We start from the raw sequence: 22,010 nt of genomic DNA, 5'->3' as shown, positions 1-22,010 counted from the left end.
ACGTTTGGCAGATCAAGGGAAGGAGAGGGAGGGAATCAGGTCAGAGCCCAGCTGGCTTCACAAGCCACGGGAAACCGAATTCTCCGAAGATAAATAAGCCCATAACTTCAGGGCTTAGAGGGACGCGGCAGTGACAGGCAGCCTCTTGAGTTTTGTTGAAGCGTCTCCTTTCACCTGTGGAAATGGAAATGGGCTGTCTCCTGATCCCCACCCGCACCCCCAGGGAGAGCTCTGCGGGCCACCCTGGACTGCAGAGTCCTCGACTGCTTACAGCCTCGGCCAGAAGCAAGCGTGTGGCCGGCTGTGTCTTCCCACCAGGAGTGGAGAAGCGCGATCCACTCAAACACCAGCTCCTACAAGCTTAGGAGAGAGACATGGTCTCAGTACCTTAGAAGTGAAGTCCCTGTGTTCTGTCGGTGCGTGTTTCCTGGGTTTTGCTTTTAATGCTAAATAACATTCCTCCTGGCCTGTCTATTCATAGTGGAGTAAAGGGAACCACGGAGGTTTCCTAACATTTAAACTGCTTTGGACTCCTGTTCCTGGCTGAAGTTGTGTTTGGTGGGAATGTGGCTTTCACTTTTTAAGTTCTGATACCTGGATTGTGGGTAGAAAAAGGAGAAAAGGGCTCACATCTGAAAGACAGTGGCAGCAACGGTAACCACAGCCAGGAAGCTCATTTGGGACTCTCGGGGATTCATTTTCCGTGCTGTTTGAAGTTCTGTGTCAGCTTTGCTAAAATGCTGTCCACAGCAGAGTGGACATCACTTGTTTCAGTCATCACATGAGGATTCCGGTGTGGATAGTAATCCCAAGGGTTTTTCCTGCATCCTTTCTAGGGATGCAGAGTGTTCGGCCTTTGAAGTGATGCCGTCTGGGACCTCAGGCTGCTGCTGCGGGTCTGTAGGCCGGGAAGTGCCAGTGTAATGGGTACCTACTCACATGTGTCCCCAAGGCCCTGAAAGAGACCAGGGCGGAAGTGAGCCCTCTCTGGACAAGGGTGAGAGCAGAGTGGCCATGTCAGACCTTCACCCTAAACACCATCACCTGCTTTCTGCATTCAAAGCAAGTTCTGGTTCAGTAGGAATCGTGGCCTCTCTGGGCTGTCAGCACCCCGCTTCCTCAGTCCTGGACCTGACATGCTCACCTGACACCGTGTGCTCCAGGATGCTGTGTGTGGATGGGGCGGCAGACACACGTCGTGTGCACATCTGCCCTGCTCACGCGCATGCTCCCTTGTCCCACTGGACTCTGCTGCAAAACACAAGAGTCGAAGATAAAATTATTAAGAATTTCACGATGGCAGTGGCAGAGCAGTGGGCCAAGTGCAGGTCCTCTGAGCACGAGGCCCCGTGTGCCTGCTGTGATCACACGCCGGTGAAGTCAGCCCCACACCCTCTGTCATATTGCAGTCTGCTCTTCTTCTTCCTCCCCGCAGCGCCCACACTCCTGGCCCCGACCCTCATCACCCAGCATCGTACTGCAGCCTGCCCCTGACCCCAGCCTGCTCTGTACTTCCAGGGCCTCCTACCTGCCCCACTTCTTTTTTTTTTTTTTTCCCGGTACGCGGGCCTCTCACTGTTGTGGCCTCTCCCATTGCGGAGCACAGGCTCCGGACGCGCAGGCTCAGCGGCCATGGCTCACGGGCCCAGCTGCTCCGCGGCATGTGGGATCTTCCCGAACCGGGGCACGAACCCGTGTCCCCTGCATCGGCAGGCGGACTCTCAACCACTGCGCCACCAGGGAAGCCCTGCCCCACTTGCTCTTTTTTTAAAGATTTATCACCTTCTAAAATATTATAACTGTAACTTTTGGTTACCTAAAAAAATTATCATTTATTTCCCCTGCTAGAATATAAGTTCCCAAAGGGCAGGGATCTTCCACCAAATAAGGGAAGGCAGTTCAGAATTGAATATTTGATATTTACTGTGCAAGAATATGACATGTTATAAAGTAGGCATTACACATTAATGGCAGAGGAAGGATTTCACAATAAGCAGTAATTGGGCAACTGGTTGGCAATTATGGAAAAATTAATCATTTTACAGCCTTACTTTTTACTATACCTTAAAAAAATTCCAGTGGAATTAAAGAGATAAATGTAATTTAAAAAAATCTCACTGAGTGTACTGGCCTTCCTAGGTATAAAACGTATTACAGCGTTATAGTTAATAAAAACAGATGGTGCTGGCTGAGCAAGAAACCTATCACCAAGGAGATGAGAGGCCTGAAAGGGAGACCGATTGTCTATGAGAAGTTTGGTTTGTGATAAAGATAGCGTTTCAGATCAGGGCAAGAGGTGGGTTTTCATCAAAGGTGTTATGGCAACTGACTGGTTCGTTTTAAAAATTGAACACAGTAGCGATCTATGAACTTGTGTGAAAACATAGCGGCTCTGTTACTGTATGAAGCTAGCACATCTCCAAAGAATACATGTAGTGTGATTCCAGTCATATAAAAGCAAAGACTGTCTGTTGGTACGTAGTTCATTTATCTGCCTCCCACTCTCAGGGACCTGCCATCTCTCATACATTCTGGTAAAGAGAGGATTTATCTTTTTAAAAAAATTGAGATATAATTGTCACATAACATTATATTAGTTTCAGATGTACAACATAATGATTCAGTATTTGTATATATTGTGAAACGATCACAAGTCCAGTTAACATCCATTCCATATACAGTTACAAATTTCTTTTTTCTTGTGATAAGAACTCTTAAGATGTGTGCTCTTAGCAACTTTCAAATATGCAGTACAGTATTATTAACTATAGTCACCATGCTGTACGTTACATCCCAGGACTTATTTATTTTATTACTGAAAATGTGTACCTTTTTTTTTTTCTTTTTGGCAGTACGCGGGCCTCTCACTGTTGTGGCCTCTCCCATTGCGGAGCACAAGCTCCGGATGCGCAGGCTCAGCGACCATGGCTCATGGGCCCAGCCGCTCCGTGGCATGTGGGATCCTCCCGGACCGGGGCACGAACCCGCGTCCCCTGCATCAGCAGGCGGACTCCCAACCACTGTGCCACCGGGGAAGCCCCGAAAATGTGTACCTTTTGACCTCTTTTACCCACTCTGCCCATCCCCCACCCCACGTTTCTGGCAGCCGCTAGTCTGTTAAGAGAGGATTTATCTTAAACCTCTCAAGACTGGTCCCCTTGAGAGTCTCTGCATCTTCTGGCCCTCCCTGCGGGGCTCCGCTGACTGTATTCCTGGTTAGGTTGGAACTCCTGGGTCCTGGTATAGGGTGAGCCCTAGGCAGCCTGCCCCACCTGAGACAGGTCAGTGTGATGTTTCTGGGGGGTGATCTGAGCATCAGAGCTTCTCAAAGCTCCCCAGGAGATGCCAACATGCAGCTAATGCTGAAAACCACTGTTCTTGTTGGATCTGGTAAGAATTCCTCCTTTTGAGGCATAACAAGATCGAGGCCAAGAGCCGCTCCAAAGGGTTAGGGCATGGGGCTCAGCAGATTCTTACAGTTAGAGACAGAGGTGCATCTGCGGTACTTCTGACCAGCCCACTTACTAAAGGGTGCAGAATGCCCTCCGGGGTTGTCTGTCCAGAGGATGGAGATGGGGCCTTTAGCTGCTGGTTCCCACCCCTGTTGGCTTTCCAGGCAGGCCAGCAGGCTCCCGTGACTTCTGAGAAGGCCCTGGGGCAAAAAGACCCTCAGTGCTTGCTTGAGGGAGGGAGTCCTGGCTGTCAGCTGAGCTGGAACTTGCATGGTACCATCAGCAGCTGTGGCCAAGGGGACGGCGTGCAGGCACTCAGATAGAGTGATTCTGTGTTTAAGTCGTTGCATATCCTTACGCACCCCATCCTTAACATTAAGTGCACTTCCAGGCATTTTGGGGGATTCTCATTAAATGTTACCTGGAAAATTATAGTTGTAAGAGTGAAATATTCTTTAAAGCGGTGAGGGAAGTCTCATTTCTGTTTATGTTTTCAGTCTGGTAGAGGAGCTCCTAGGAAGAATAAGTCAATCAGATCCTTAGGCAATGCTTTTTCTTTCGTTCCTGCTTGGCTCCTGTTTGGGAGCCAACGGGCTGAGCCTGGAGGGGCCCATCCAGCCTTTGGACCAAGCCAGGTGCAGCCTGGAGGCCTCGGCAGGTGGTGACGGGTGAGGGGACCCTTCTGGGGATGCATGCAGTGACTTCCTGGGCCCAGCTTTGTGTCGCTGTGTGGGTACCTCATCTTAGGTGTAGTCTTGAAGGACATGGGGTCAGGGATGCCACGTACAGGGCCCCTCACAGAGTCAGCCTTCCCGGCCCCCTCGGGCACCTGGGTCTCTTTGGGGAGTGCACTGGCCCCTTCAGCTGTGGGCACCCCCAGACGGAAGGGACAGTGGCCCCGGGGTTGGAGGACAGGTGCTCGGAGCAGGTGTTGGCTGACTTGCTTTAGAAATGTAATTTTTTTTAACTTTTTATTTTATATTGGAGTATAGTTGATTAACAATGGTGTGTTAGTTTCAGGTGTACAGCAAAGTGAATCAGTTATACATATACATGTATCTATTCTTTTTCAAATCCTTTTCGCATTTAGGTTGTTACAGAATATTGAGCAGAAATGTAATTTTTGCGGATGTGGCATTTAACAAATACATTGTGCCTGAGTACCATGTCACCTAATATTAATTGAAGAATAGTGACCAGATTCATGAATTATCTTTGCTTGAACTTAAATACTGATCTAATGTCTACAAATATTTGAAAGTAGTAGTTGAGTTTGGTGCTTTGAGTATGGAATAAAAATATGCTAAAAAATGAAAGCAGCTTATGAAATACAAGTAATTTTACTTACCAGGGCCGTATAATAATATGAGAGGTAAATCAGCTCAACAGACAGCCAGTCTGCTTGTTTACGAGTTAGCCAGACACAGATTCATCAACTTCTAAACTCTCTTCTCTCTTTGCATAGTAGCTCTGCTGTTCTTTCCAGAAGTTTCTTTTTTTAAAAAAGAAGTGTTGACCAAATGTAAAACTGATAGCCAGTGGGAAGCAGCCGCATAGCACAGGGAGATCAGCTTGGTGCTTTGTGACCACCTAGAGGGGTGGGATAGGGAGGGTAGGAGGGAGGGAGACGCAAGAAGGAAGAGATATGGGGATATATGTATATGTATAGCTGATTCACTTTGTTATAAAGCAGAAACTACCACGCCATTGTAAAGCAATTATACTCCAATAAAAATGTTAAAAAAATAAATAAAATTTAAAAAATAAAATGCTTAAAAAAAAGAAGTGTTGAACTATATCTAAAATAGATAACTAATAAGAACCTGTTGTATAGCACAGGGAACTCTACTCAATTCTCTGTAATAGCCCAATGGGAAAAGAATGTAAAAAAAAAAAGAGTGGATATATGTATAAATGATTCACTTTGCTGTATACATGAAACTAACACAACATTGTAAATCAACTCTACTCCAATAAAAATTTTTTTAAAAAGTGTTGAGAATGTTTTTTGGGGGGAGGGGTGGAGAAATGTATAACTCTAAAAGTAAACCTTGCTTTTGAAAAATGAAGTTGTTATACATGAAGAAGGATTATAATAAATAGCAGACTGTCATTGTTAATAAAAACAAAGTTGAGAACTAACAGTTTCTAAGCTTTGCATCCATGCGTGTGATCCTCACAACCACCGTGAGAGGGGAGAAGCGCAATTCTCTCCTTGATTAACTTGTTCAAGGTCTTGGGACGCGGCCACTAAGTGAGTGAGCTGCGTTCCAACAGAAGACAGTCTTTTAGGTCATCCTGCCTCAGGCTTCTTCTGACTGAACTTCCTTAACTACCATCTTTCTGATTTATAACATGGTCTGTTCAAACAAAGACCAGTGGGTGACGTTTGGTCCTTCAGGAGTCAGCTGATCTAGAAGTGGATTCATGTCCTTGCCAGTGACCTTCAGTTCACTTGTAGTTGCACTGAGGTTTACAGGTCTGTGTGTTCCTTTTCTCCCCCAAAGTTGGATGGTATTGACCAGAATCCTCAGTAGCTGCTTGCAAAGCCGTCTTTCAGGGCTTACTTATTCTGTTGTATTTCTCCAGGTTCTGGGAATCACTGGCCCATCTCCAGAGCCTCTGTATCTCACAGTTAGAAGTATTGTCTGTGTTTGATAGGCTGGAAACAATTTTGTTGAGTAAAAGTTTAGGTTAATAAGGGAATCATATGCAAATAAAAGTGCCTTACAAAGTTAAAAGAACCTCCTTTTTTGAGCATTAATCGGTATTAACAGTGTTCTTTTTGGTAAGATCACCTTTATCTATCTATCTGTTTTACGGGGGATAGTTAACATGTAATACTATGTTAGTTTCAGGTATACAACATAGTGATTCGACGTTTAAATACATTACTAAATGATCATCGTGATAGGTCTAGTAACCATCTGTCACCATAAAAAATTACTGTGGTATTATTGGCTGTATTCCTTATGCTGTGTATTATGTTCGTGTAACTTACTTATTTTGTAAATGGAAGTTTGTACCTCAGTCTTATTCATCTTTTCCCAGCTCCCTCCCTCCTCAACTACCAGTTTGTTCTCTGTATCTGTGAGTCTGTTTCTGTTTTGCTTTGTTTGTTTGTTTTCCACATGTAAGTTAAATCATATGGTATTTGTCTTTCTCTGCCTGACTTACTTCACTTAGCATGATACCATCTAGATCCATCCATGTTGTTGCAAATGGCAAGATTTCATTCTTTTTTATGGTGGTTTAATATTCCATTGTGTGTGTGTGTGTGTATGTGTGTATATATATATATATATGTGTGTATGTATACATACTATATCTTCTTTATCCATTCATATATTGATGGGCACTTGGGTTGCTTCCATCTGTTGGCTATTATAAATAGTGCTGCAATGAGCATAGGGGTGCATATATCTCTTTCAATTAGTGTTTTTGTTTTCTTTGGGTAAACACCCCGAAGTGGAATTGCTGCATCTTATGATAATTCTAGTTTTAATTTTTTGAGGACTCTCCATACTGTTTTCCATAGTGGCTGCATCAGTTTACATTCCCACCAACAGTGCAGGAGGGTTCCCTTTTCTTCACACCCTGGCCACACTTGTAAGGTCAGTTCATCTGTGACAAAGGAGGCAAGAATATACAATGGGGAAAAGACAGCCTCTTCAATAAATGGTATTAGGGAAACTGGACAGCTACATGTAAAAGAATGAAACTAGACCATTTTCTTACGCTATATACAAAAACAAGCTCAAAATGGATTAAAGACTTAATCATAAACCATAAAACTAGAAGAAAATAGGCAGAACATGCTTTGACATTGATCTTAGCAGTATATTTTTGGATATGTCTCCTCAGGCAAGGGAACAAAAGCAAAAATAAACAAATTGGACTACATCAAACTAAAAAGCTTTTGCAGGGCTTCCCTGGTGGCTCAGTGGTTGAGACTCCACCTGCCGATGCAGGGGACACGGGTTCGTGCCCCGGTCCGGGAAGATCCCACATGCCGCGGAGCGGCTGGGCCTGTGAGCTGTAGTCATTGAGCCTGTGCGTCCGGAGCCTGTGCTCTACAACGGGAGAGGCCACAACAGTGAGAAAAAAAAAAAATCTTTTGTGTAGTGAAGGAAACTATCAGCAAAATGAAAAGACCACCTACTGAATGGGAGAAGATATTTGCAAAGGATACATCTGATAATGAGTTAATATCCAGATTATATACAGAAACCATACAGCTCAGTATCAACAAAACAAACAATCCGATTAAAAAACAGGCAGAGACCCTGAATTGACATTTCTCCAAAGAAGACATATAAACGGCCAATAGACACATGAAAAGATGCTCAACATCACTAATCATCAGGGAAATGCAAATCAAAACCCCAATGAGACACCACCTCACACCTGTCAGAATGGCTGTCGTCAAGAAGACAACAAATAACTAATTTTGGCACATTATTATTTTAAAAGGTAATCATGAGTTGGAAAATGAACAAATATTTATGGATCATGCTTCTGTATTTTATCTGTAAAATATAAAGTTATTTCAAAGAGTGTTTTTGGTTATTAATTTGTTTCACTATGTTTTGATATTCCATTTAAATTTAATTTCAGTAACAACAAAACAAGAACTGAATCTTAGGGTCTACAATATAGTCTAGAAAATGTGGGCCCATTGGGAATGCTTCCTATTCAATATATTTGTTTTTCAAACAAGGTCATGAACTCTCTTAAGTTAATCTAGATCTAAATAGCTTCGATTACCACTGAATTTATGTGAGTGATTTTCGTAGACTAATGAGTTAATCGGCAGCCCATTCTAACCACTGAGGTACTAGAGCAATTGCTTTATCTGCCTGGGTTAGTTTTCTTGCCTCTTTTAGTGAACATAATCATTTCTGATTACTGCAAGGGTTAGTCAGCTTTAACTATGGCAGTTTTTCTAAAATTTACATTTTTAAAACTTTGTATTATAGAAAACTTTGAACTCACATAAATAGAGAGGATGGATAGTGTAACAAATCCCCATGTACTCAGCATCCTGTATCAGTGACTATCATCCATCCCAGAAAATTCACATCTTATGGGTATCCCTGTGCGGGGCCCAGCTGGGCACTGCTGATTGGGTTTAGCAGAGCACACATCAGGGGGGTGTGTGGGGACCACAGAGAATAGGTTGTTGAATGGCTGTATTCTTTCCCTGTTTGATGGGCATTTAATTTTTTTTTTTTTTTTGCTAACACAAATAGGCAGTGTGGCAGTAAACATGCTTGTATGTAATTTTTTTCGTACTCATGTGAGTATTTCTGTAGGATAATGGAGGAAACATCTACATATGAAGGAGGCTTGGATATTTTCATTCTTCCCTATGAAGATATTGTAACCTGCTAAATTTTAGCACTTTTGTTCTTTTCTTAGAAGTTCTAGGTTAATTATTCTCTGCATGGAATTATCTTTATTGGGACTATCTTAAGAAATGCTAGCTGCCACAGCAGACACTCAGAAATCTCCATGGCTTAACACAACAAAAGTTGGTATCACCAAAGTATCACCTGGGTTGGTAGGAGTCTGCTCCTGACTCAGGGATCCAGGCTCCCTCCAGCTCGTAACACTGGCCTCCCCAGCGGAAGGAGAGGGGGTGGAGGTACCTTACCAGCTCTGACGCCTCATCTCTGTTCACGTTTCTGTCAGCGTCACTCACTTAATGGAGGGCTTGGGGGTGTGCTTGGATGTTGGGTAAGCACTGTGGCTGTGCCCGTCCTCAGCTGGCAAGGAAGGGGATGTTGTATACTTGACCACCCTTGACCTCCAGCCCCATGTTTGCCTGTCCAAACACTTAAAAGTCTTTGCCCCCCAAGGGAAAGGAGGTTTGAAATCAAGCTTAGACTCCTTGTGTCTCAGTCCCCTCCTTAACTATGGCTGTGTTGGAATAGCCTTTCCAAGTGTGTTCTGGAAAACTGGCATCTGAGCCCGAGGAATGGATTTAGTGTCATTTACATTCTAATGGCAATATTCTTTTTTTTGTTGCCTTAAATGTATTTTATTTTTTAAACTTTATCATCTTGAAAAGTTGCAAAAATAGTACCCAGGGGACCTGTATACCTTCACCCAGCTTCCCCTGGATAAATTCCAATCCACAGATCTTATTTGTATTTTGTCAAAGGAGATACTTTGACAAATAAAGCCAGAGTTGCTCTCAGGTTCCTGTTTGTACATCCCCATCACCGACGGGTGGTCTCTCTTTGCTCACAGGTACTCCTTTTTTTTTAAATTTCAATTTTATTCTATTTTTTGGCCGTACTGCATGGCTTGTGGCATCTTAGTTCCCCAACCAGGGATCAAACCCATACCCCCTGCAGTGGAAGCCAGGGAGCACAGGCTCCAGACACGCAGGCTCAGCGGCCATGGCTCACGGGTCCTGCCGCTCCGCGGCATGTGGGATCTTCCCGGACCGGGGCATGAACCCGTGTCCCCTGCATCGGCAGGCGGACTCTGAACCACTGCGCCACCAGGGAAGCCCTTCTCAACATTTTTGATTGAGATTTTTATTGAGGTAATTATAGGTTCACATGCAGTTGTAAGAAATAATAGTGAGATACTGTGAACCTTCACCCAGTTTCCCCTAATGGCAGAGCCTTGCAAAGTATGGTACAATCAGGACATTGGGACTGATGTAATCCATCCATCTTTAGGTAGTTCTTTTTTTGCCTATGGCTGTCTAGTAGATCCAGCATCTGTTGAAAAGACTGTCCTTCCCCCATTTTTATGCTTTCGTCAAAAATCGGTTGCACTTATTTGTGTGGGTCTGTTTCTGGGGTCTCCATGTGTCTGCCGCTCCCCCATCACCACACTGTCTTCTTTGCTCTGGTGTTTATATAGTAAGCCTTGATGCTGAGCACAGCGACTCCTCCTGCTTTATTCTCCTTTGTCAGACTTGTTTTAGCTCTTCTAGACCCTGAGCTGTTCCACATTAATTTTAGAATAAACTTATTATGTCTATGAAAACCATGCTGGCATTTGGATAGGAATTGCATGAACGCTCTGAATCAATTTGCAGAGACTTCTCTTTTTTACTGTGTTGTGGCATCTAACCCATGAACATGGTATGTCTCTCCGTTTATGAAATACTTTCTTTTTTAAAAATAAAGAACTAATTCTTAGAATCTATACAGAGCACCTACAAATCAATAAGAAACAAGAGGCCAAAACACATAGGAAACTGGGAAAAGGCTATTATTAGGCAGTTCCCAGAAAAAAGACAAATGGTAACCAAGGTTTGAATAGAGGCTTAATCTCACCCATGATGCAGGAAGTGCAGATTAGAAGATCCCTTTGTTTTGTCTGGTAAAAAGTAAAAGTTGATGGCATCATTTGATGAGAGTACAAGGAAGTGGGGCTGTGATACACTGCTGGTGGCAGCAAGCGGGTGAAGCATTTTAGAAGAACTTAGCAATGTTAATCAAAACTAGTAGCAGATAGAACTTGACTGAGCAGTTCCACTGCTTTGAGCATCTCCTTCAGAAGTCTGTGCACCTGTGCACGAAGATATTGGTACAAGGATGCCCCATACAGTGTTACGGGAACAACCAAAATGCTAGTCAATAGAGGAAAGGCTGGACAAATTACCTCATTCATAGTGTAGGATACTGCGCACTAGTTAAAAGACTGAGGCCCACCTGTATGCACTGACATCTCAAATTACATGAGAATAGAGGTCAAATTATACCCCTGCCCCTTTTTTGGTTCTGCTTTCCTTTTAAACAGATATAAAACAGCCATCTGGTCACTACTGACTTTCTTGTCACATTGTTGAACAGATACAGCTGCTTCAGATAATTCCATTGTGGCTCAGGGAGGCTAAATTACTGATAAATTAACTTTCTTTTTATGGCTCTTATTTCGAAATCATTTTATTGCCTTCATTATGTACCAGGAATGGGGAATAAAGGTCCAGGGCTGGGGGGAGAGCTCGGGCCTCGGCAGGAACGATGTGTCTCTGGCTTTGCCCAGTGGTCTGACCCTCCCAGTTCCCTGGCCCCTTGTCATCCTACTTGGGTCAGAAGGGCATTGCTAACCCCTCTGAGAAATGGCTTTTCCTTTGACAAGGTCTTAATAGGGCTGGTATCCTGAAGAACTCTTGTTTTCATGATCCAGTTTGGGAGAAAAGTTTCATAAAAAGTATTTGACAATAGTTGACTTAAGTACCTTGATTTATGCTCCTTTCAAAATGGATTGTGCATTTAATTTAGTAAATCAAAATATTTATTTTTTTCAAAGAAATTTCAGAACAGAATTGCTTCTCTGAGCCGAGCTCAGTTTCTGTACATTGTTTTCCAAGTAAAAATACTTTACTGTGAATTATTTAAGACAAATAAAAAGGAGTAAGACAGTAGACACTGGTATATCCACTCCCCAGCATAACAAAGTGTTCTTCTTACTTGTAGACTCTTTTTTTTTTTTTGGCCGCACCTCGTGGCATGTGGGATCTTAGTTCCCTGACCAGGGATTGAGCCCGTGCCCCCTGCAGTGGAAGCATGGAGTCTTAACCACTGGACCACCAGGGAAGTCCTTACTTGTAGATTCTTGAAGACATTCCAGTGAACGGGGTGGGGGGGGCTGGCCATTTTAATGCTCCTTGTGCTAACGCCTTCTGATTGAATATTGGTGTCTGGGGCCCAGCTCCTTGCTGCTTCTTGTACTGTCCCCTGTGATGGGAAATCCTCCAGCACAGCTCAGATTCTGCAGCAATGCAACACTGGGGGAGCAGACTCAGGAAATGGCTTTTGTGATTTCTCTGTAGATGGATTTTAGTATTTAATACAGGCTTTATAGGAAGCTGTTCCCCTGCTCTTGCCAAGGCTATTGCGATACTGGCACTCTTGGGTGAGCCGGTGAGGCAGTGCAGGAGTCCAAATCTGGTCCCTTTCCCCCTCCTGCTTCACCACCTCCCCATCTGTCCATCTGTCCATCCCTCCATCCCTCCACTCCTTCATCTGTTCATCCACCCATCCACCCATCCACCCATCCACCCATCCACCCATCCACCCATCCACCCATCCACCCATCCACCCATCCATCCATCCATCCATCCATCCATCCACCCATCCATCCACCCATCCATCCACCCATCCATCCATCCATCCACCCATCCATCCATCCATCCATCCACCCATCCACCCATCCACCCATCCATCCATCCACCCATCCACCCATCCATCCATCCATCCATCCACCCATCCACCCATCCATGCATCCATCCATCCATCCTTCTTGGCAGTCCTTCATTGCTTCAGTGTTCTTTGAGCATTTCCTGTCGTAGGGCTCTGTCCAGGGCATGGCCAGGCTGTTGAAGTCCTGCCTAGAGCAATAAGGGCAGCTTAGACCACCTTTGACCAGTCCTACCCATCATTCTGCATCTTCTTCTGGCCCTGCAGTGGCTTCAAGGTGGAGCCACCCTCCAAGCTGGTCCTGTACCTGGGGGTGGCTGTGACTGGGGGAGTTGATTTGATTGAGGATCTTGGGTCAAGCTCTGGACACCATTTTAAGCATTTTGTATTTTATCTTCAAAGTCTTGGGGGGTCCTGGAAGGATTTTAAGCAGGGAAGTGACATGCTCAGCTGCTTTCTCTTCCTTTTTTTTTTTTTTTTTTTTTTTGCGGTACGCAGGCCTCTCACTGTTGTGGCCTCTCCTGTTGAGGAGCACAGGCTCCGGACGCGCAGGCTCAGCGGCCATGGCTCATGGGCCCAGCCGCTCCGTGGCATGTGGGATCTTCCCGGACCGGGGCACGAACCAGCGTCCCCTGCATCGGCAGGCGGACTCTCAACCACTGCGCCACCAGGGAAGCCCTCAGCTGCTTTCTCATTCTACCTCTGGTAGTAGTGCAGAGTGCCTTGGGGTGGGAGGCAGGTGTGTGATCCAAGGCCAGCAGCTGGTCTGTTTGGAGGCCTGTGGGCCTCCCCCCGACAGGGCATCTGGAGCTGGGCTAGAGCCCCCACCAGCCTCACATCCCACCTCCTCCTTCCCCCTCCTCCAGGAGGGAGACTCGGACACACAGACTGCAGGGACTACAGACTTAATACCCCGGTGGTCTCCAGAGTGGGCTGGGGGGAAGAAAAGCCATTTGGAGAATGGGAAGTAAATATCACCACTCCTATTTATATGCATCTGATTTTTAGAACATTCTATTTTTAGGGCATTTATAACGTTCTTAGTGTGCGAGTTCCACAGAAGATGTATGTATGTTATACGTAAGTCAATGTGCATCACTGGGGGCACACGCCCCGTGCCTTTTACCAGTGGGGTGGATGCTTCCCAAGGGTGGAGACCATTGCTGGGGGGTGCCGGTCCTTGGGGGGCTGGGGTAGGGGTGTTGGCAGTTGTGCCCAGAGTCCCTTCCCATGACTGGTTGCTCTGCTAGGGCACTGGCGTTGTCTGCAGCACTGTCCTCAGAAGGCCTGTGCGGGCAAGGTGTCCACTCAGCCCTCTGGTGGTGGCTGACCTGCCCACATGCCACCAGTGACTGCCCCTGGTGACCCGGGTCATGGTAGGGAAGCCATCCTCAGGCATCCTCTGTTGTGAGCTGGACGCTGGCTGCAGAGTCAGACCTGCATTCCCATCAGGCCCTGGAAGTGGTGGTAGTCCTGCCTGGGGCAGGTCATTCAGATTTTCTGGGGACCTCTCCTGGTTTGTAAAACAAGGCAGGCCTCCTGTGCAGGGCACTCCAGTGGAAGGGCCTCATGCAGGGCCCGGCACGTGGTGTCCCCACACCCTGTCACACACATGGGCCAGCACAGACCGCAGACTCCGTCCTGACGGTGTCCAAAGCCAGGACCCCAGGGGGCTACCACTGTCCCCTCATTAAGGCCCAGGGTTCCCCTAACACACTGAGTTCCAGGAGGATCCTGGCTCACCCAGCCTGGATATCCACAGTCCATCTGGATGGTGCCCCTGAGTTCAGAATGTGACAAGTGGCTTTGATAACAAAGTGAAATGTCCTTAGCATTTGATGAACTACAAACACTAAGGCTCAAACATCCTTTGCTGCCTTTGTTTGCAAGGGTTACTTTGTAGTCTGAAGTCTAAAAACGAAATGAAAGTCAATTTTCATAGTCTTTGCAGTACCCTTGGAATATCTTTACAAAAGAATGCATCTGATCTGCAGGGTTTATTTTTATAATCTCTTGCATGTTCCTTGCATAATGTATCTTTTCGAACTTTTTATTTTGAAATGATCTTAGACTTAGAGAAAAGTTGCCAAAATAGTAATAAGTTTCTTCGTCAGGCTCCTTCTGTGTTGACATCTTACATGAGCACAACACGGTTATCAAAGTAAGGAATTAACATTGGTACAATACGATTGCTAATCCTCAACCCTTACGTGAATTTCTCCAGTTCCCCACTTTTCTGTTCCAGGACCCATGTTGCATTTGTCATGTCTCTTTGGTTTCCTCCAATCTGGACACTGCCCCAGTCATGTTTATATTTATATCTTCATGTTATATTTTTGAAAATGTGTAAATCTGAGTTGGTAGAAATCCTTTGACCCTAATTTTGTTTTCTTCTCGAAGCCCCTGTGCCCCCAGCTACGACCTGGCGTTTTCTGCTGGGTCCCAGCGGTGCGTGCTGGCACGTAATGACAGCTCAGTAAACGGCAGCCACGGTCGGCATGTAAACGAGGCGTGGTCACTGCTGTGCCGCATTCCTCACTCCCTCATGGAGAAGCTGGTCATCAGTCTCCTTACCTGGCCCCTGTGGGCAAATGCTTTCAGTTTTCTCCAGTTCAGGTTTCCACGTGCAGGTGTGAGGTGGGCAAGCGCCCCAGACTGTGTGCCAGGAGCGTCTGTTTCCAGTCAGGAGGGCAGAGGCCATGGCGGGGCTGGCCCGCTTCTCTGTTACAGACATCCGTGCTCAGGCCAATGCAGGCCAAGCCCGAGAAAGCCCAGATCTCACTGTTCAGGTTTGTGCTCAGTAAACCACACTTCCTCTGGGTAGCAGACTGCTCATAGGGTGACCTTTCCCAGGACTTTGGGGTGCTCTGGAAACTTCCCCGGGGCTGTGGAAGGATGTATACAAAGGTGGCTCTGTGTTTACAGACCGGGCGTGATATTGGGCACAAATCTGTTGTGGTGGTAGGTGGATGGCAGAGTGGAGGGAGGGCTGTTTTATTCTAGAGTTTTCTGTAAAAGTGAGTTACCTGGACTCTGGAGGTGTGCCCAGCTTTTTGTGTATTCAGTTCAAGAGTCCCTGTGTGTGTGTGCGTGTGTGTGCAAGTGCGTGCGGGTACATGTGCGCGCACGTGTGTGCATTGCATGTGCGCACGTGTGCACATGTATTCGTGCACGCTGTGTGCGTGTACGCGTGTACAATTGCGTGTGGGTACATGTATGCGTGTGTGTGCATGTATGCATGTGTGTGCGTGTGTGTACATGTGTGCACCTGTGTGTCTGTGTGTGCCTGTGCTTACGAGACAGACACATAGTCACACACACGCAGAGAGTCAGAGATCAAGAGGCCCGGGTTTGCCCAGCACCTAGGGCTTCTCTGGGCCACGGGACTTGCAGCGTTGACTCTGGGACGGTCCCCGCAAACTGCAAAGGACCTACTTGGGGCAGAAAGTGATAGGGATGGTGAGACCTGAGAGATCTCCTGTGTGAAGTTTCTAGTCATCATCTTCTGCCATTGGCTCATGTCCCTTTTTTTTTTTTTTTTTTGTGGTACGCGGGCCTCTCACTGCTGTGGCCTCTCCCATTGCAGAGCACAGGCTCTGGACGCGCAGGCTCAGCGGCCATGGCTCAGCCGCTCCGCGGCATGTGGGATCTTCCCGGACCGGGGCACGAACCCGCATCCCCTGCATCGGCAGGCGGACTCTCAACCACTGCGCCACCAGGGAAGCCCCTCATGTCCCTTTTTAAAGAAATTCTTCTTTAAAAAACTTTTTTTAAAAATTAAGATTATCAGCACTTAATTAGTCTTGCTTTATCAACTTCCTCCCTATGTTTTGCTGGAGAATTTTGAAGCAGTTCCCTGATACCCTTTCATTCCATTACATCTGATTTTTTTAAAGTAAAATTTTATTTTGGAGTAATTTTAGATTTACAGAAGTGTTGCCAGGAGCACAGAGTTCCCAGATACTTCCCACCCATGTATATCATTGTCACCCTCTTGCATTTCCACGGCACGTCTGTAAAAATTAGAAACTGACGTTAGTGCGTGACTGCTGATCAAACTCCAGGCTTTGCTTGGATCTCACCCATCTTCCATTCACGCCCTCTCTCCGTTCTAGGGCCCAGTCCAGGGCACCCCGTTACCTTTCCTTGTCTGGGACAGTTTCGCCATCTTTCTCAGTTAACAGAGGGAAAAAGCAGCATTTTTCATGACCCTGAAGTCTTGAGGCATTCTGGCCGGGTACCCTGCAGAATGCCCCCACGTCTGGGTTTGTCCCACGTGTCTTGTGATTAGACTGGGGTTATGGGCTTTTAGAAGGAGCACCACTGACATGAAGTGCCCTTTTGTGTCTCATCGTATCAGGGGTGTGTGACATCCACGTGACATGAGCCTTGGCCACCTGGCTGGTGTTGTCTTGGCCGGTCTCTCGGCTGCAGGGTTGCTGTTTTTCCGTTTCCCTACTCTGTTTTTGGAAGTGAATCCCTAAGCACAGCCCGCCTTGAAGGGGTTCAGGGAAGAGTGAGCTCCACCTCCTGGGGGCGGAAATGTCTCCATGTATTACTTGTAGGGTTGCAGGACACCCAGATGACTTTGATTGTTAGATAAACAGTGAATAATTTTTTGGTGTTAGTATGTCCCTTGTGATATCTGAACTTCAGATTTAACTGAGCGTCTTGTATTTTGTTAAATCTGGCAACCCTAATTATTTGGAATTCTTCTGTAAGAAAAATTGGTCTCTTCCTCCCTACATTTGATTTTTAGTTTCATTGCACCATCTTCCTATTATAGTTTTCTTCCCACTTTCTGTCATTCTTTAGCAGAGTTTGATGTATTTTAGTGATTACACTTTGTCTACTTAATTTTCTTTTAAAACAACATGGAAAATAGTTTTGTTTTGTTTGCCTCACAAGATGAATTAGCGTGAGTGTGTGTGTGTGTTTAATCAAAGGATTTTTCTCATTACATGAGCCAAAAGCACATTAGTTTCCAGCCCCTATAAATGAAACCCAGAATTGAAGGAAACAAGATTTGTGCTGAACTTGCAAGTGTGGATCATGGGCAGGGCAGGGGAGCAGGACGTCCATGCTCCTTAAGCAGCAGCGAGCATGTGGTTCCACTGGACTTGACCATGCGTGACAGGTGTGGTTGCCTCAGCTCCCTGACCTCGGGCAGGTATGGGAGAGTGCTCACTGAGAGGATGTGCAAGTGCGGAGGGCTGGGTGGGCGGGGACTTCCTGTTTCCTGGCAGTCACTTCACCCCTCAGCTGGTGCTGCGTTGCACTGAAGCTGCAGTTCTGCAGCGCCGTGGCCTTGGTGTTCTGTTCCCCGCAGCTGGTACCCATCAGATCAGGGCTATCTTCTCCTCAGTAGCAGGTGTTCCAGGACGCAGCAGGGACTGCCTGTTCAAAGGCGCCCCAGCTCCCCCTGGACAGGAGGCTGCTGTGGTCCCAGGGCCCCAGGGGGGCCTCCCCAGAGCTGAAGTCACCGAGGGGCAGGCAGAGGGGGAGGGGGTTCAGGGCTCGGTGAACGGGACGTGGCTCCTCCCTGCCGACACTTGCCTTCCTAGTTCATTGGAAAGGATGCACTGGACTGGTCGAATGTCCCTTGGAGGTGAGAGCTGCCTGGCACATAGGAGGAGCTTTAGTAAATGTTGTCCATGGAATGAGGGCATCATTCTTTGCCCGGCCATGTTTTAGGGTCATCCTCAGTAATTGTGACAAGGATCTACCTGCCCTACCTAAACCGACTCCCTTTTCTGTGTTAACAATGCCGGTCACTTGTCTTTGCTTAACATCAGTTTTCTTGAACTATGGGGGCTGACTCCTGCCAGGTCTGCACAGAAAGCCTTCAGCGGTCCCGGGGCTCTGGTGCCCTTCAATCCGAGCACCCTCCCCTTTTCCTTGCGAGGATGTGGCTGCCTCTACCTCTGCTTCTGGAGGGTCCCTTTGCTGCCTCGTCTCTGGCACCGGCCCAGTCCTTGACCCGCCCTCATCAGGCTGGGATTGCTTGCATGGCCCGAATGAGAAACGCTTACAGGTGCAAAGATGCACAGGGCAACCTATTAAAATACCTGCACATGCGTACAGGTAATAAATTTAGTCTAAGGCTGCCAATGCTTTTTTCATAAGGAAACAAGGAGCATCGTTTTTCATATAGCTTCCCGAAGGTGTTACACGTGTCTGTGTTTGGCTCTTGTAATCCTGTTGAACAGAACAACATATGTTTGTCAATGTGTTTACGTTTTTTCAGATACCAGCTGTCTGTAGTACAAGTTTTTATTATCTATTTTTGAATTATGTTTTGAAACTAAAAAACACATTTTGGGATATTGCTGTGGAAAGGAGTGCTCCATGCTACCTGACTGTACGATTTGTTTTGGCAAGCTGTTTTGAGTTCTGAATTTTCTTGGATTTCTGTTTATGGGATGCCAGTGTGTTAAATACACAAATTGTAAAACAGTGAGGTCAGTTCCTAACCAGCTCTAAGAAAGAGCAGGCAGCTATGTTTTCGGTGAGGACTCTGGAGTGAATGCGTAAGCCCTGGAGAGTGACAGCCACATTCTGCATTATTTGGAGGTGAGGATGCCGGGGGCTGGGCCCTGGGACAGCGGCCCCTTTGTCGGGTCAAGTCAGCTTGACCCACACCTGTCGCAGGGACCCGTCCTGAGTGTGGCCCGGCAGGGAGCGCATGGTATGAACGTGGTCACTGTCACAGAAACGAGGCCTCTCATGATTGTTATGAGGTGTGACTCCGGGTTGGTGTCCTTCTGGGTCTGGTACCATGGTGGAATTGACGAGTGAAGTGAGCGACACAGCTCTCATTTTCACACAGACCACGACCTCTTCTGAACCGCTCACTGTCCTTTTATGAGGAAACTTAAATAGCTTTACTTGCCCTTTTCCAGATTTTTCTGCTTCTTTTTATAGCTGGAATATGAGGTCACCAGAAGGTTTTCTCTTCAGCTTTAATGTTACTGAATTGAACATTTTTGCAGCTGTGGTGCCTTGTTTTCAGATATTTGTTTCCCTTGGTTCTGGCTAACGAGCGTCTCGGACATGGGGAGAGTCTCCCTAGAAGAGTGTTCTCTGTGGGGCGCAGCCCCCCGGTGTCTGGGCTCCATCCTCTTTAGCGGTTAGGGAAGGGGACACCATGGACCACTTGTTTGCAGACTGCCTTAGCGGGGACCCCTTTGTATACATATGATTGCATCCTCAAGACTGTGGGGACCGGGCGAGAGCGAGCTCGCGGGGGCTTAGCGCTGCACCTGCAGGAGGCGGTGGGGAGCGCTGTCCCTGAGGCCACCTCCCAGGAGCCTCCCAGGCCACCTGGCACAGAAGCCGCCCCTCTGGACTCGGGCATCCGTGGGCAGGGACGCCGCACTCCTCGGGGTCTGTCCTTGGTGCTGCTACCTCCCGCGGGCCAGCGGCTCCCTCTGACCTTTGGGCCAGACGGTCCTGCTCAGAAGCACGTCAGCCCCAGTGTTTCCTTGGCTGTGTTCCTTTTCCAGGTCACATTCAGCCTCTGTTGTCGGCCGGGTCCTTGGGACCTGCCCATCTTCCTCGGCGTCCTGCTTCTCATGGATAACCAGGGCCTGTTCATCAGCATCTCAGGTGTAACTGTAACGGCACTAGTGGTGGTGATGGGGCCCTTGCTGTGTCCTCACCCTCACCAGGGTGACCCGTTCTTCCCGTGTCCTTGCTGAACGTGCGGGCTGCTCACCGCAGGCTGGAGTGATTGTAATTGCCCCCCGAGGGTCTGCACGAAGGGTTTCTGTGCCACGCCTCGCATCCCGGGCTTGCTTGGTCTTTCTCAGATCTTTGATCACAGCCATCCCGCCACATGTCTGCTGGCTCCCCTGCCCTCGGGGAAGATGGGACCTCGGCCCGTCCCCGCCTGGGTCACTGGGGCCCGTCTCCCACGGCCTCCCTGTCGGGGCCAACAGTGTCAGCGGAAGCTCACTGGTTTCCTCACCCCCAGGATGGGGCTCGAGCCCCTTCCCCCCACACGGCCGTGTGTCCGCTCTCGTTGCCCTGAGATGTACGTTATTTCCATCTGACTTCTCTAGAGCTCGTGCCCTGTTCTGCATTAAATTACAAACTCTCTTTCACAAGAGAACCAGAGCGCCCATCACCAATCACAGAGCGGGCAGTCGACAAGCACTCACCGTCTGTTAGATCTGAAGACAGTCACTGCTCTGTGTCCCTGCATGCGGATGCGGGGTTCCTGCGCCCCCGCCTCGTTCTCCATCCGTCCACGGGAGCTTCACGCCGAGCAGAACAAAGAAGACGATGGGGTGAAACGCGCTCAGGTTTCTGTGCGTTGGGACCTCATCTCAGTGTTGTCCGTTCACAGGCCGCTGTGGGTGTGGTGCCCTGGGGGGGCATCCACGTGCTCCTGGAGCTCAGGACTCGGCCTGGCTCCGCGAGGCTCGGCTGCCCACGGTGACAACCTCTCGGAAGTGGGGACGAGAGTTGCTTTGTCCCTCCTTGGTCAGCCTTCTTCGAAACGTCTCCAAGGTGTAGATGGGCTTGAACCTACGGAGCGTGGAGGGCCTGTGTCGTTGGCGGGAGGGAGGGGCCGCCCTGCACGGCTGTCCTCAGGCCGGCGGGCGGGGTTGGTTAGGGGGGCTCCTCTCTCCTGCAGTATTTATGTCATTCTGAGACTTTGGTCTGATTACAGTGTAAATTTTGTTCTCTTCCTTTTGTGGCTTATTTAATTGAGAACATCTGATGAAAAAACGTTTAAAACATAGCAGTTGTAAAGGATCTGGGGTCCCACAGAGCTTTTAATTGATCCTTATGATGAATAAAAGAGTATCCTGTAAATGGCCTCCCTTCCATTATTTCCCAAGGCCTTCATCCCATCTCGATCAGCGCGGAGCAGCGTCGTGTTTTTGGCCCGTTGCACTGTGGGTTATACTCCTTTCAAAGTCTTGACTTCATAACCGAGAGGCTGCACCAGAGTAGCTGGACCCCTCACTCCAGTGCTGTGCATTGCACCAGGCATTAAAAACGGCATCAGTGTGGTCATCTGTTCTATTTTTTATAGACTCTGTCATCACTTTAATTGGTTGTTGTTAGAACAGATGTTTTAAAAGGAAGATTTTGGCATGACTGTATTTGCTTATTTAATTTCTGATGATTTGCAGGACATTTATTTCTACATTAAAAAAAAAAAAGAGCTGTGGGCCATGGGAGCAGAGCAACCCGTTGGCCCTTTCCAGAACTGGTCCTGGAGAATAATGAGGTTGCTGGGGAGGAGGTTTGCGGGGAGAAAACGTAAACTTGAAGAGCTCGGCCAGCAGGCAGAAACCTCTCCATTTACAGTCAGTAGGACTTTCCAGAGCTCTCCCAGTGCCAAACCACCTTGCAGGATGGCTTTTAAGAATGC

The 22,010-nt window shown here is 47.4% G+C and overlaps 1 protein-coding gene across 1 annotated transcript in view; it reads left to right on the top strand.

The window, feature by feature from the left end:
* DTD1 (D-aminoacyl-tRNA deacylase 1) overlaps positions 1 to 22,010 on the top strand; it is a 108,082-nt gene that overhangs the window by 38,833 nt on the left and 47,239 nt on the right. The gene's annotated exons all lie outside the window — the stretch shown is intronic.

Source organism: Delphinus delphis, chromosome 15 (assembly GCF_949987515.2).
Source record: "Delphinus delphis chromosome 15, mDelDel1.2, whole genome shotgun sequence".
Classification (NCBI taxonomy): Eukaryota; Metazoa; Chordata; class Mammalia; order Artiodactyla; family Delphinidae; genus Delphinus; species Delphinus delphis.
This window is presented reverse-complemented; position numbering and strand designations above follow the sequence as displayed.